Source organism: Prionailurus viverrinus, chromosome A1 (genome assembly GCF_022837055.1).
Source record: "Prionailurus viverrinus isolate Anna chromosome A1, UM_Priviv_1.0, whole genome shotgun sequence".
NCBI classification, from domain to species: Eukaryota; Metazoa; Chordata; class Mammalia; order Carnivora; family Felidae; genus Prionailurus; species Prionailurus viverrinus.
Window position 1 is genome coordinate 86,206,715 of NC_062561.1, and position 13,603 is coordinate 86,220,317.

At 35.1% G+C, this 13,603-nt stretch overlaps 1 protein-coding gene across 10 annotated transcripts in view; it reads right to left on the reverse strand.

The window, feature by feature from the left end:
* The window catches only part of LOC125175786 (butyrophilin subfamily 1 member A1-like), a 101,476-nt gene that overhangs the window by 32,925 nt on the left and 54,948 nt on the right, over positions 1-13,603 (reverse strand). The window lies entirely within an intron of this gene.

Genomic DNA, 13,603 nt, shown 5'->3' on the forward strand with positions numbered 1-13,603 from the left:
AAGCAATATTCCATTATATATATATAAACATATATATATATACACACACTATGTTTTATTTATCCATTCAACAATAATTGGACATTTATGTTTCTTCCATATCTTGGCTATGTAAGTAATGCTGTAATAAACATAGAAATGCTTTTTAAATTTGTGTTTTTAATTTTTAGATAATTACCTTGTACTGGAATTACTGGATAATGTGATAATTCAATTTTATTTATTTTGAATATCCTCAAGCAGTTTTCAATAATGGCTGCACCAATTTATATTCCCACCAACAGTTCACATTATCCCCTTTCCACATATTTACGATTTGTTGTTTCCTGTCCTTTTGATATTAGTCATGGTGATAGATGTGAGATTATATATTACTGTGGCTTTGATATATATTTTCCTAATGGTTAGTGATGTTTAGCATATTTTCCTGTAACCATTGTATATCTGTACGTCTTTTTTGAAAATTCCAGTCAGATATTTGCCCATTTTTAAATTGGGTTGCTTGAGTTTTTCATATTGAATTGTATGAGTTTGTTATATATTTTCATAGTGAATCCCTTATTAGATACATAATTTGAAAATATCTATTCCCATTAAGTGGGTTGTGTTTTCATTTTGTTAATAGTTACATTGGCTGTGAAAAAAATTGTTTGATATGGTCCTAATAGTTTGTTTTTGTTTTTGCTGTCCTTCCCTGAGGAACCAGATTCAAGTAAATATTGCTCAGACTTTTGTCAAAGAACTCACTGCTTATGTTTTCTTCTAAGACTTTTATGGTTTAGATATTACATTTATGTCTTCCCACCCATTATCAATTTACTTTTGTTTATGGTGTGAAAGTGGTCAAATTTCATTATTTTGCAAGTATCTTTTTAGTTTTCTCAACATCATTTATTGAATGGATAGTTTCCCCATTGTATATTCTTGCCTCTTTTGTCACTGAATAATTGTCCATATAAGTGAGGACTTATTTGGGGGCTATTCTGTTGTGCTCATGTATCTATTTATCCACATTTGTGCCAATAAAGTACTCTTCTCATTATTATAGCTTTACAGTACATTATGGTATCCAGAAGGGTGATACCATGAGCTTTTCCTTCCTTTTCAAGGTTTCCTGCTTCAGAGCTAAAATGATTGCATAGTAGGAGAACTTTAAGCTTTTCTCATTACTTAAACAAAGCTAGATGGCTGTCAAATCATTCTGAATACCTATGAAATTGACCTGAAGACTGGCAGAACAACTTCACAACTAGAGGGAGAGAAAAGGCGACATTGAGGAAAGTAAGAAATGCAAAGACATGGTTTGGGGGAGACATGGATCCTGGGCACTGTGGAAGGGAGGGACCCCTGGTTGCAGAGAAAGACAAGAGAGAGAGAGAGACAGAGACAAAGACAGAGAGAGAGAGAGAGAGAGAGAGAGAGAGGGAGAGGATTATGCAGGGGAATGCACAAGGAGGACACTTCCTCAAAGCCATTGACTGGGAATAACAAAGGAGCTTATTTCCTAGAATTTTTTTTTTTTTTTTTTTTTTTTTTTATCCAGTAGGGCTTAAAGCCTGGAGTTTTTAACGTCAGGAGTCTTAACTGGGATACAGAACAAAAAGTACTGTCCTACTCCTGTGGAGAAGACAGGCAAACACCACAAGGGCAGATGGCTTGGCTGGAGGAATGCTTGGGGAATACAGGTAGGGATTGTTATTCTTCTTGGAGCACTTGAGTGGCAGGTGGCATTCATAGGGACCCCTCTACAGGGACAAAAGTTTCAGAATGTTCCACTTCCCTCCCACACCATTGATAATAATTACAAAGCCTTCTGTCAAAGGCAGCTCAACCCTGACACTGTCTTCCTAGCCTGTGATTGCCCTTATCAGCAAAACCTGCATCAGTCTCAGTGAGATGAGACCCTCTTCCAGAAGACCAGTGCAGCCCCTGCCCAAACCATGTCCCTAAAGTCTGTTGTTTTCAAAGTTGGGAGCCTTTCCTGGAATGGACCCTGCAATGCTCATTGCTAGAAAATAGGCAAACTACCTAGGGACGGACAGCATGGAAATGAGAATCTGAAAAACACAGGGAACACACAGAGGGGAGATTATTCACTCTTCAGTGAGTGCTTCTCTGAGAGCAGTAGACACAAGAACCCCTCACTGGAAACAAAGGAGTTGGTTGGTGATATCTGTCTCCCTCACCACTCAGTATAAACACAGAACAACCTTTAGTAAATACACAGTGCTGAGACTGGCTGCCTACCTTGCCTACACCAAGTCTCACACCCCTGTGCTCTGCCAATATTTCCATTCCCTGTCAAGTGTGCCTCAGTCCCAGCAAGGCAGGTTCCTTCCTCAGTGGACCGACAGAAATGCTGTCCACACCGTGTCTCCCAACCACAGTGTCCTGCAAGGCTTCAGTTCTACTGGAAGTCACATCAGCTATCATATAATAAGCAGACCAGAGCATACCTAGTTAAAATTTGCCACACTCTGGCAAACAAAAACTCAAAAAGTAGGGATTGAGGGAACATACATCAAAAAAATAATGGCCATATATGAAAGACCCATAGTTAACATCATCTCACTAGAGAAAAATTGAAAGATTTTCATCTACAGTCAGGAACAAAACAGGGATATCCATTCTCATCACTGTTATTTGACACTGAAAGTACAAGCCTCAGCAATCAGACAGTTAAAGAAATAAAAAGCATCCAAATAGATAGGGAAAAAGTCAGTCTTTCACTACTTGCAGATTAAATGATATAGACAACCCAAAAGACTCCATGAAAAAATTCCTAGAAATGATACAGGAATCCAATAAGACCACAGGATACACAATCAATGTACAGAAATCTTGTACAGAAGTACAATGTATAGAAATGTGCAGAAATGTTGAATTCCTAATACATCAACGATGAAGCAGCAGAAAAAGAAACTAAATAATTGATCCTATTTATAATTGCACCAACAACCATAAGATACCTAGGAATAAACCTAACCAGAGAGGTGAATGATTTGTAATCTAAAAACTACAAAATGCTGATGAAAGATATTGAAGAAGACACAAGGAAATGGGAAAAAAATTCTATGGTTATGGTTACAATGAATCCATACTGTTAAAATGCCTCAGCATTTTAGAATGCATAAGCATTCTATGTTGTAAAAAGATGTTGAGAATGGACATACTTGTCATGTTCTGAACATGGAGGAAAAGTTTTCAGCTTTTCACCATTAAGTATAATGTTAGCTGTGGGATCTCAAGTAATCAATCTAAACTTACTGCTAAAGGAGCTAGAAAGGGAAAGGACAACCAAAAATGCTACTCAAAATGAAGATTAGAGCAGAGGTAAATGAAATAGAGACAAAAGTTGAAAATATAAATGAAACCAAGAGCTGCTTCTTTGAAAAGTTAGACAAAATTGGTAAATTTATAGCCTGGTTTATTAAGAAAAAAAAAGAGAGGACACAATAAATAAAATCAGATAATGGAAAAAAAAACAAAGCAGGTTTGCAAAGATTATAAGAGAATATTATTTAAAAAATGCCAACAAATTGGACAACCTAGAAAAAAATAGGTAAATTCCTAGAAAGATACCAAGTTCCAAAACTCGATCAGGAAAAATAGAAAATTTGAAAAGCCACTTAATAATAATAAAATTAGTAATTAATAAACTTTTAACAAACAGGAGTCCAGGACTAATGGTGTCACTGGTAAGTTCTACCAAACATCTAAAGAAGCATTAATACCTATTCTTCTGATACTATATTAAAAAATAGAATATGGAAGAAAGCATTCAAATTCTTTTTATGAGGTTAGTATTACCCTGAGACCAAACCAAAGGTACAGAAAAACATAACAAAACAAAATACTAAAAATAAACAAAAACAAACAAACAAAAAACAAAAATACAACTACAGGCTAGTATCTATGATGAACATGCATGAAAATTGCCAAAAAAATATATACTAGCAAAGCCAAATTCAACAATACATTAAAAAAAAATCACTAACCATGATCAAGTAGTAATTATTTCAGGGATGCAAGCATGTTTTCACCATTCACATACCAATCAATGTGATTAATGTCATTAATAAGAGAAAGGATAAAAAACATATGATCATCTCACTAGAGGAAGAAAAAGGATTTGTCAAATTACGACATTCCTTCCTGATAAAAACTCTTAACAAAGTGGATTTAGAGGGAAAATATCTCAACATAATAATGGTGATATATAAAAAATTCAATCTAACATCATACAATAGTGAAAAACTGAAATCTTTCCCTCTAAGTTTTGAATATGACAGGGATATTCAGTCTTACCACTTTTATTCCTCATAGTAGTGCTGAAAATCCTAGCTGCCACAATTAGACAATAATAATAATAATAATAATAATAATATATTCAAATTGTAATGACACAAGCAAATGGAAAAATGTATTATGCTTGCTTTTTAGAATAATTTATATATTTAAAATGTCCATCCTACCTAAAGCAACCTAAAGTTTCAGTACAAATCCAACAAAATGCCAATAACATCTTTTAAGATAACTTGAACAAATAATCCTAAAACTTTTATGGAATCACAGAAAAAAAAAACTTGTATAACTAATGAAATCTTGATTTCAGAACAAAGATAATGGAATCACAATGGCAGATTTAATGATAGACTACAAACTGCAGTAATCAAGGCAGTATAGTACTAACACAAAAATAGACACATAGATCAATAGAATAGGATATAGAGCACATAAATAAGCCCACATGTATATAGTCAACCTATGACAGAAGATGCAAGAATATATCATGAGAAAACAAGGTTTTTCAACAAGTGGTGTTGAGAAAACTGCAAAGTATATGTGAAAGAATGAAACTGGACCACTTTCTTACACAATACACAAAAATACAATAAATATGGCTTGATGATCTAAATGTGAGACCTGAAGTCATAAAGCTTCTAAAAGAAAACAGTGGCAGTAATCTCTTGGTCATTAGTTTAGCATCATATTTATGAACATATTGCCCCAGGAAAGGAAAAATAAAAGCAAAAATAAAGTACTGGGACAACACTAAGGTAAAAATTCTTCAACAGAAAAGGAAGTCATCAACAAAATATAAAGGCAAATCCTTGAATGAGAGAAGTTTGCAAATAATATATCCAAGAAGAGGTTAATATCCAAATATGTAAAGAATTTATACAGCATGAACAATACCAAAAACAATCTGATTTAAAAATGGGCAGAGGACCTGAATAGACATTTTTTTCTAAAGAAAACAAACAGATTGTCAACATATACTTGATAATATATTCAACATTAGTAATTATAAACAATTTACAAATCAAAAACACAATAAGATTATCACCTTACACTTGTTTGAATGGCTGGTTCCAAAAAGACAAGAAATAACATAAGATGACGAGGGGGTAGAGTAAAGGGAACTCTCAGACACTGTTGGTGGGAATGTAACCCGGTGGAGCCATTGGGGAAAACAGTCTGGAGATTGTGCAAAAATTTAAAAATAGAAACACCATATGATCCATAAATCCACCACTGGGTATTTACCTCCCAAAATGAAAATGCTATTTTTTTTAATTTGAGTTTCAAGTCTTTACTTAAATTCCAGTTAGTTGAAATACAGTGCAGTATTGGTTTCAGAAGTAGAATTTAGTCATTCATCAGTTCTATAGATACCCGTTACCCATCACAACCAATGCCCTCATTAATACCCATCACTCATTTAACCCATTGGTCAGCCCACCTTCCCTCCAGCATCCCTCAGTTTATTGTCTACTTAAGAATCAGTTTTATGGTTTGCCTCTCTCTCTTTTCCCTTCATATGTTCATTTGTTTTGTTTCTTAAATTCCATATTTGAATGAAATTATATGGTATGTGTCTTTCTCTGAATGACTTATTTCACCTTGCATGATAATCTCTAGCTACATCCATGACTTCCCAAATGGCAAGATTTCATTCTTTTTTTTTCTGTTGCTGAGTAATATTCCATTATACACACACACACACACACACACACACACACACATTACATTATACATTACATTACATATACATTATGTATATGTATATTTTTTTCACATGTTCATTATTGATTCATCAGTTTATGGGAATTTGAGCGCTTTTTTTTTGCAAATTTGCATAGTTTGGATATATTAGATAATGCTTCTAAACACAACAGATGCATGTACGCCTTTAAATCAGTATTTTTTGTATCCTTTGGGTAAATACTTAGTAGTGCAATTGCTGGATCTTATGGTAGTTCTATTTTTAACTTTTTGAGGAATTTACATACTGTTTTCCAAGCGGTTTAACCAGTTTGCATTCCCATCAACAGTGTAAGGGGGTTCCCCTTTCTGTGTATCCTTGCCAACATGTTTTTTCCTGTGTTGTTAATTCTGGCCCTTCTCACTGGTTTGAGATGATATTTAATTTTACTTTTGATTTGTGTTTCCTTATTGATGAGTGATATTGACCATCTTTTCTTGCTTCTCTTAGCCATTAACACCTTTTTTAGAAAAAAGTGTATATTCATATCATTTGCCCATTTTTTAACTGTATTATTTGTTGTTTTGATGTTGAGTTTTAAAAGTTCTTCATCTATTTTGGATAATAACCCTTTACCAGATATGTCAATTGTAAATATCTCCTCCTATTCCAAATGTCTCCTTTTAGTTTGATTGTTTTCTTCACTGTAGAGAGGCTTTATCTTGGTAAATTTCCAATAGTTTGTTTTTGCTTTTGTTTTCCTTGCCTCTGGAGAAACAGCTAGTAATGGCCAATGTGAAAGAGGTTACTGCCTGTTTTCTCCTCTAAGATTTCAATGATTTCCTCACTAACATTTATGCATCTTACCCTCTTTTAATTTACTTTTGTGTATGGTATTCAGAGTGGTCCTTTTCCTTCTTTAGCCTCTTGCTTTCAAGTTTTCCCAACATCATTTGTACAAGAGACTGTCTTCTTCACATTGGATATTCTTTCCTATTTTGTCAAAGATAAGTTGCCCATATAGTTGTGGGTCCATTTCCGGGTTTTCTATTCTTTTCCATTGATGTATGGGTCTGTTGTAGTGCCAGTATCATATTGTCTTGATCATTACAACTTTGTAATATAACTTGAAGTCTGGAATTATGATGTCTCCAGCTTTTCTTTTCATTTTCAAGGTTGTTTTTGCTATTCCAGGTCTTCTGTGGTTCCATAAATTCTTAGAAATATTCCATCTCTCTGAAAAATGCTGGTGTATTTTGTTAGGGTTTGCATTAAATATGGCAATTTTTTGGTAGTATAGACATTTTGACAATTTTCGATATTCAGTATCATGTTGTCTGCAAATAGTGAGAATTTGACTTCTTTGTAGCCAATTTTGATGCTTTATATGTCTTTTTGTCATCTGATATCTCAGGCTAGAATTTCCAGTAGTATTTTTAATAACTGCTGAGAGTGGGTATCACTGTCATGCTCCTGTATCATGGAGGAAAACCTCTCAGTTTTTCTCCATATCAGATGATATTAGCTGTGTGCCTTTTCCTTATGGCCTTTATGATGTTGCAGCATGTTCCCTCTATCTCTACTTTATTGAGGTTTATGTTTTTTTTAAATATTTGATGCTGTACTTTGTTAAATTATTTTTCTGCATCCATTTAGAGGAATGTATTGTCCCTATTCTTTATTTTGTTAACGTGGTGTATCATGTTGATTGATTTTGCAAATATTGAACCACACTTGCAGCCCAGGAATAAATCCCACTTGATCATGGTGAATAATTCTATTAATGTACCTTAGATTCAATTTTCTACTTGAGGGATATTGTTGAGGGATATTGGCCTTTAATTTTCCCTGTTTGTGGGATTTTTATCTGGTTTTGGAATCACAATAATGCTGGCCTCATAGAATGAGTTTGGAAGTTTTCTTTCCGTTTCTATTTTTTGGAACATTTTTAGAAAAATAGGTATTAAGTCTTCTGTACATTTTTGTTGAAATTCACTTGTGAAGACCCTTGCCCTGAACTTTTTTTGTTGGGGGATTTTTGATTAATGATTCCATATTTGTTGGTGGTGGTGGTTATTGGTCTGTTCAAGTTTTCAATTTCTTTCCATTTAAATTTGGTAGTTTATATGTTTCTAGGAGTTTGTACATTTATACCAAGTTGCCCAGTTTCCTGACATATAATGTTTCATGACATTCTCTTATAATTGTATTAATGTAGTGTTTGTTGTGATCTCCCCTCCTTTATTTGTGATTTTATTTATTGAGGTCCTTTCTCTTTCTTTTTGATAAATCTGGCTAGGAGTTTATAAATGTTATTAGTTTTTTCAACCAGATCCTTTTCCCATTCGCCTGTTCTTTTTTTCCTCATTATTTTCTCTATCATAAATTTCTGCTCTAATCTGTCTTAATTATCTTATTCTGCTGGTTTGAGGCTTTGTTTGTTGTTGTTTACATAGCTCTTTCAGGTGTAAGCTTAGTTTTTGTATTTGAGATTTTTCTTACTTCTTGAAGGAGGCCTCTATTACTCTATATTTCCCTTTTTCTACAGCTTATGCTTCATCCCAAAGGTCTTGGGCCATCTTGTTTTCATTATCATTTGTTTCTGTGTATTTTTTTTATTTCTTCTTTAATTCCCTGGTTAATCCATCCATTCCTGAGTAAGATGTCCTTTAACCTCCATGTATTTTTGATGTTTCCATTTTTTTTTCTTGTGGTCAATTTCAAATTTCATGACATTGTGGTCAGAAAACATATATGTTATGATCTGAAAGTTTTTTGTACTTGTTGAGGCATGATTTGTGACAAAGTAGGTGATCTATTCTGGAAAATATCCCATGTGCACTTGAAAAACATGGTAATCTGATAGTTTAGGAAAAAATGTTTTGACTATATCTGTTAAGCCCATTTGGCTCAGGGTGTCACTCAAAGCTATTGTTTCCTTGTTGATGTTCTGCTCATATTATCTTTCCATTGCTGCAAGTGAATGTTAAATTCCTCTCCTATTATTTTATTATTACCAATTAGTTCCTTTATGTTTGTTATTAATTGTTTTATAAATTGCAGTGCTTTCCTTTTGGGTGCATAAATATTTACAATTGTTAGATTTTCTTGTTGGATAGCCTCCTTCATTATGATACAATGTCCTTCTTTATCTCATATTATAGTTTTCAGTTTAAAATGTAGTATGTCTGGGGGTGCCTGGGTGGCTCAGTCGGTTGGGCATCCAACTTCAGCTCAGGTCACGATCTCATGGTTTGTGAGTTCCAGCCCCGCATCAGGCTCTGCGCTGACAGCTCGGAGCCTGGAGCCTGCTTCGGATTCTCTGTCTCTGTCTCTGTCTCTCTCTGCCCCTACCCCGCTCATGCTCTGTCTGTCTGTCTCTCTCTCAAAAAATAAATAAATGTTAAAAATTTTTTTTAAATGTAGTATGTCTGTTATAAATATTGCCAGTAAAGCTTTCTTTTGACATCTATTTGCATTGTAAATGTTTCTGCATCCCCTCACTTTCAGTTTGCTTGTGTTTTGAGGTCTAAAATGAGTCTGTTGTAGTCAGCATAAGTGTGTCTTTTTCTCTTACATATCCATTTTGACACACTGTTTTTTGATTAGATCATTTATTCAATTTACGGTGTAATTTTTTTTTCAGAATAATTATTGATATATCATAATCAATGGTCTTAGTGCTGTTGTAGTGATTGTTTTGTAATTATTTTGAGAGATACTCTCTGTGTCTTTCTAGTCTTCTTCCCATTGAAAGAGTTCCCTTTCATAATTCTTGCAGGACTGGTTGAGAGTACTCTATTTGTTTTTGTTTATCTGTGAAACTCTTTATCTCTCCTGTTCTGAATGATAGCCTTGCTGGATACCTTACTACTGACTGCAGATTTTTCCAATTCAGCACATTGAATATATCATGGAACCCTTTTCTGGCCTGCCAAGTGTCTGTGGAGAAAACTGCTGCTAACCTTATTGGTCTACCTTTATGAGTTAGTGACTTCTTTTGTCTTGTTGCTTTTAAGACTTTTTCTTTATCTTTATATTTGCAAATTTAGACACAATATGTCTTGATTTTTACCTGCTTTTGTTCGTTTTGATGGAAGTTATATGTGCGTCCTGAATTTGGAAGTCTATTTCCTTCCCCAGATTCGGAAGTCTTCAACTATAATTGTCTCAGATAAACCATCTGCCACCTTTTCTCTCTCTTCTTCTGGGACTGCTATTGTAAGAATGTCATTACATTTAATGAAATCACTGATTACATATGTCTACTTTCATGGTTCAAAATTTTCCTTCTCTCTTTTGATCAGCTTCTTTATTTTCCATAAATCTATCCCCTTTGTCACCTCTTCCTTCCTCTGCTTCTTTCATTCTTGTAGTCATTGAATCCAGTCAGTTTTGAATCTCCATTATTGCATGTTTCATTTCAGCATGATTGGTTTTAAGATCTTTTCTATTTGGGGTAATAGGCTCCCTGGTGTCTTCTATGCTTTTCTCAAGCATAGGTAGTATTCTTATAATTGTTGCTTCAAATTGTGAATCATGTATATTACCTATATCTGTTTCAAGTGGATCACTGGCTGTGACATTTTGTTGTACTTTTTTGGGGGAATGAGTTGGTCTGTCTTGACATTTTGTCTAAGTCTCTTTTCTTCTGTGTTAGGTACGTGTTTCTTCTGTGTTAGCTCCTGAGAGTAATGGCTTTATGAAGAGCAGGTCAAATCATGTCCAGAGACCCATGCTTCAAAATGTATCTGTGGTGTGGCACTCTGCTGCTGTTATGCATGCTCTATTCCTCAAGTTAGTCCTCTCGAGTTTCTCCTGCCAGCTGTGGGGAATGTATAGACCTTGGCCACAAATTGTCAAATTTTAAATAGGTGTCCTCTAATCTACTTGTTAATAAGGATGTGAGTCTATTCCCCTTATACTTCCCCTTATACATGAATCTTTGCAGAACTCTATGATTGGTAGAGGTGGTGCATAAGAAGGATTCTGCTGGTCCTCTGGAGGGGATCTGCTTTGCTAGTCCTTTGACACACTTGCCAGAGAAAAGTAGTACCAGTAGAATGCTGGACACTGGGGCTGGGTGTAAGCAACTGAAACAGCCAATGTTGTCACTGTGCTGTTTAATGAAGTTAGTTTATGCTGCAGGACAGAGGAGGAAAATTATCACTCCAGCTCCATTGTCCCCAGAATGGGTAGTTTCTGCTGTCTGCAGTCAGGGAAGCTCTCCCAGAAGAGCAGATAATTTCCCCTTTTGTGTGATAGTTTTTTTGAGACTGCTGTTTTTACACTGTCTGTTTCTGGTTTTCCTACCTGACTGGAGAAGCACATTGTGCTTTGTTTCTATCCTGGCCAAGCCAGCTGAGTTTTAAAATCCAAACTTTAGGGACCTGGTGTGGTGGCAACATATATAATGTTACTCAGCTTTAAAAAAATAATGAGATCATGCTATTTTCCAAAACATGTATTGTTCAAGAGGGTATTATGATAAGTGAAATAAGTCAGACAGACATGTACCATATAATTTCACTCTATGTGGAATCCAAAAATTCAAAACAAAAAACAAACAAAACAAAACAAAAACAAGGAAACAAGGAAACAAGGAAACAAGGAAAAGGCAAACTGTTAAACACAAACAATAAATTGTTGCCACACAGGTGGTGGTGTGGACAAGGGCACAATAAAAGGATTAAGAATGCAAACATCTACATCTATAAAATAAATAAGTCACAAAAAATGAAACGTTCAACCTAAAGAATATAGTCAGTAATGGTATAATAGTGTATGGTGACAGATGGTGACTATACTTATTGTGGTGAATATTGAGCAAAGCATAGAAATGTCAAATAAATATGGTGTACACCTGAAAAATTCAATAATATAGGCTAAATTCAATTTAAAAAAATACATTACAGGGGCGTCTGGGTGGCGCAGTCGGTTAAGCGTCCGACTTCAGCCAGGTCACGATCTTGCGGTCCGTGAGTTCGAGCCCCGCGTCGGGCTCTGGGCCTGGAGCCTGTTTCCGATTCTGTGTCTCCCTCTCTCTCTGCCCCTCCCCCGTTCATGCTCTGTCTCTCTCTGTCCCAAAAATAAATAAACGTTGGAAAAAAAATAAATAAATAAAAATAAAAAAATACATTACAAAAAACAAAACAAAACAATATTTTCTTTCTATATGGAAAGCTGTCTCCAGAGATGGCACTTAAACTTCTACTGTGTCTAAAATCTCCTACTTCCCAAGATACCTGTGTATATGATTAAGCCCAGAACTCACAATTCAAAATTCCTGCAATAGGAATAGGTACTATTTATCTTCAATCTCTGACTACCCCAGATTCACATTATCTTTTCAGCTCCAGGGGCCTGTCTCCCCAAGGGCCTAGACTCATTCAGTTAGACTGTGTCCTGGGAATAGGACTAGGAATAATGTTCAATATCTACATCTTACAGTATTGCACTCATTGTAACTAAATGCAAGTACATGCATCTGTCCCAGTCCAAAATGACAAAGAGAGTGTAATTTCAGTTTTCAGAAGTGCTCTGGTCTTTCCTAATGATTCAACACTTTTCAGTACTTAATAACTTTTTTCATTGACATTGTGATTTCTTTAATTTTTTAATGTTTATTTATTTTTGAGAGAGAGAGAGAGAGAGAGGAGGTGCAAATAGAGAGGGAGACACAGAATCCGAAGCAGGTTGCAGGCTCCAAGCTATCAGCACAGAGCTCGACTTGGGGCTGGAAGTCATGAACCATGAGATCATAACCTGAGTCAAAGTCGAACTCATGAACCATGATATCATGACCTAAGCCGAAGTCGGATGTTTAAACAACTGAGCCACTCAGGCACCTCGATATTGTGATTTCTTAACCAAAGCAGAAGAATGCTACTTACCTTAGAAACAAGGCTTGGTTTACTCCTAGATATCTTACCACTTATTCTCAAATTGTAATACCAAAAGTTAAATGGCATCAATTTCCATGTAGCCTGGGAAGCTCCATGTCTTTTTCCTGGATTTGATCTGTTTCTTGTGCATTAATACTTTGTATTGTTTTAGCCCATCAGGTAATTATAAATAAAATTTAAATTCTAATGTTAATGGTTCTTAATAGTTCTGTAAATTATCAAGTAAATTTTGATACAGCCACATTCTTCATGGTGTGGCTCCTGGCTGCACAGCATTGGCATTTCTCATATGGGACCTTGTTAGAAATGACAATACTTGAGCCTAACGCAGAAATATTGAATCAAAAATTAAGGGATGTGTCCCAGAATTATGTGCTCTCCATGGCATTCTGATCGATTCTTGGTTTTGAGAACATTTACTTTAGCTGGTCCTTAGAAATAACTTAATGAACATAACAGTACATTGTTTCTGCCCTAGTTCTCTGAAACTGACAAATCACAGCTCCTCCTTAGGGATGTTGTTAGAACAATGTTCATATATATTAAACAGTTAAATAGCCCTTACTTAAGTTCTCATCCTGGGCTCTCTTTTTTAACATGGATAAGATTAGTCCTATGGCAACTTGCCTTGCATACACAATTCCTGCAATCTTTTCTTTGGATTCATGTTGGTCAGGCACAACTTGAATTTGTGACCCTGTCCTGTAAA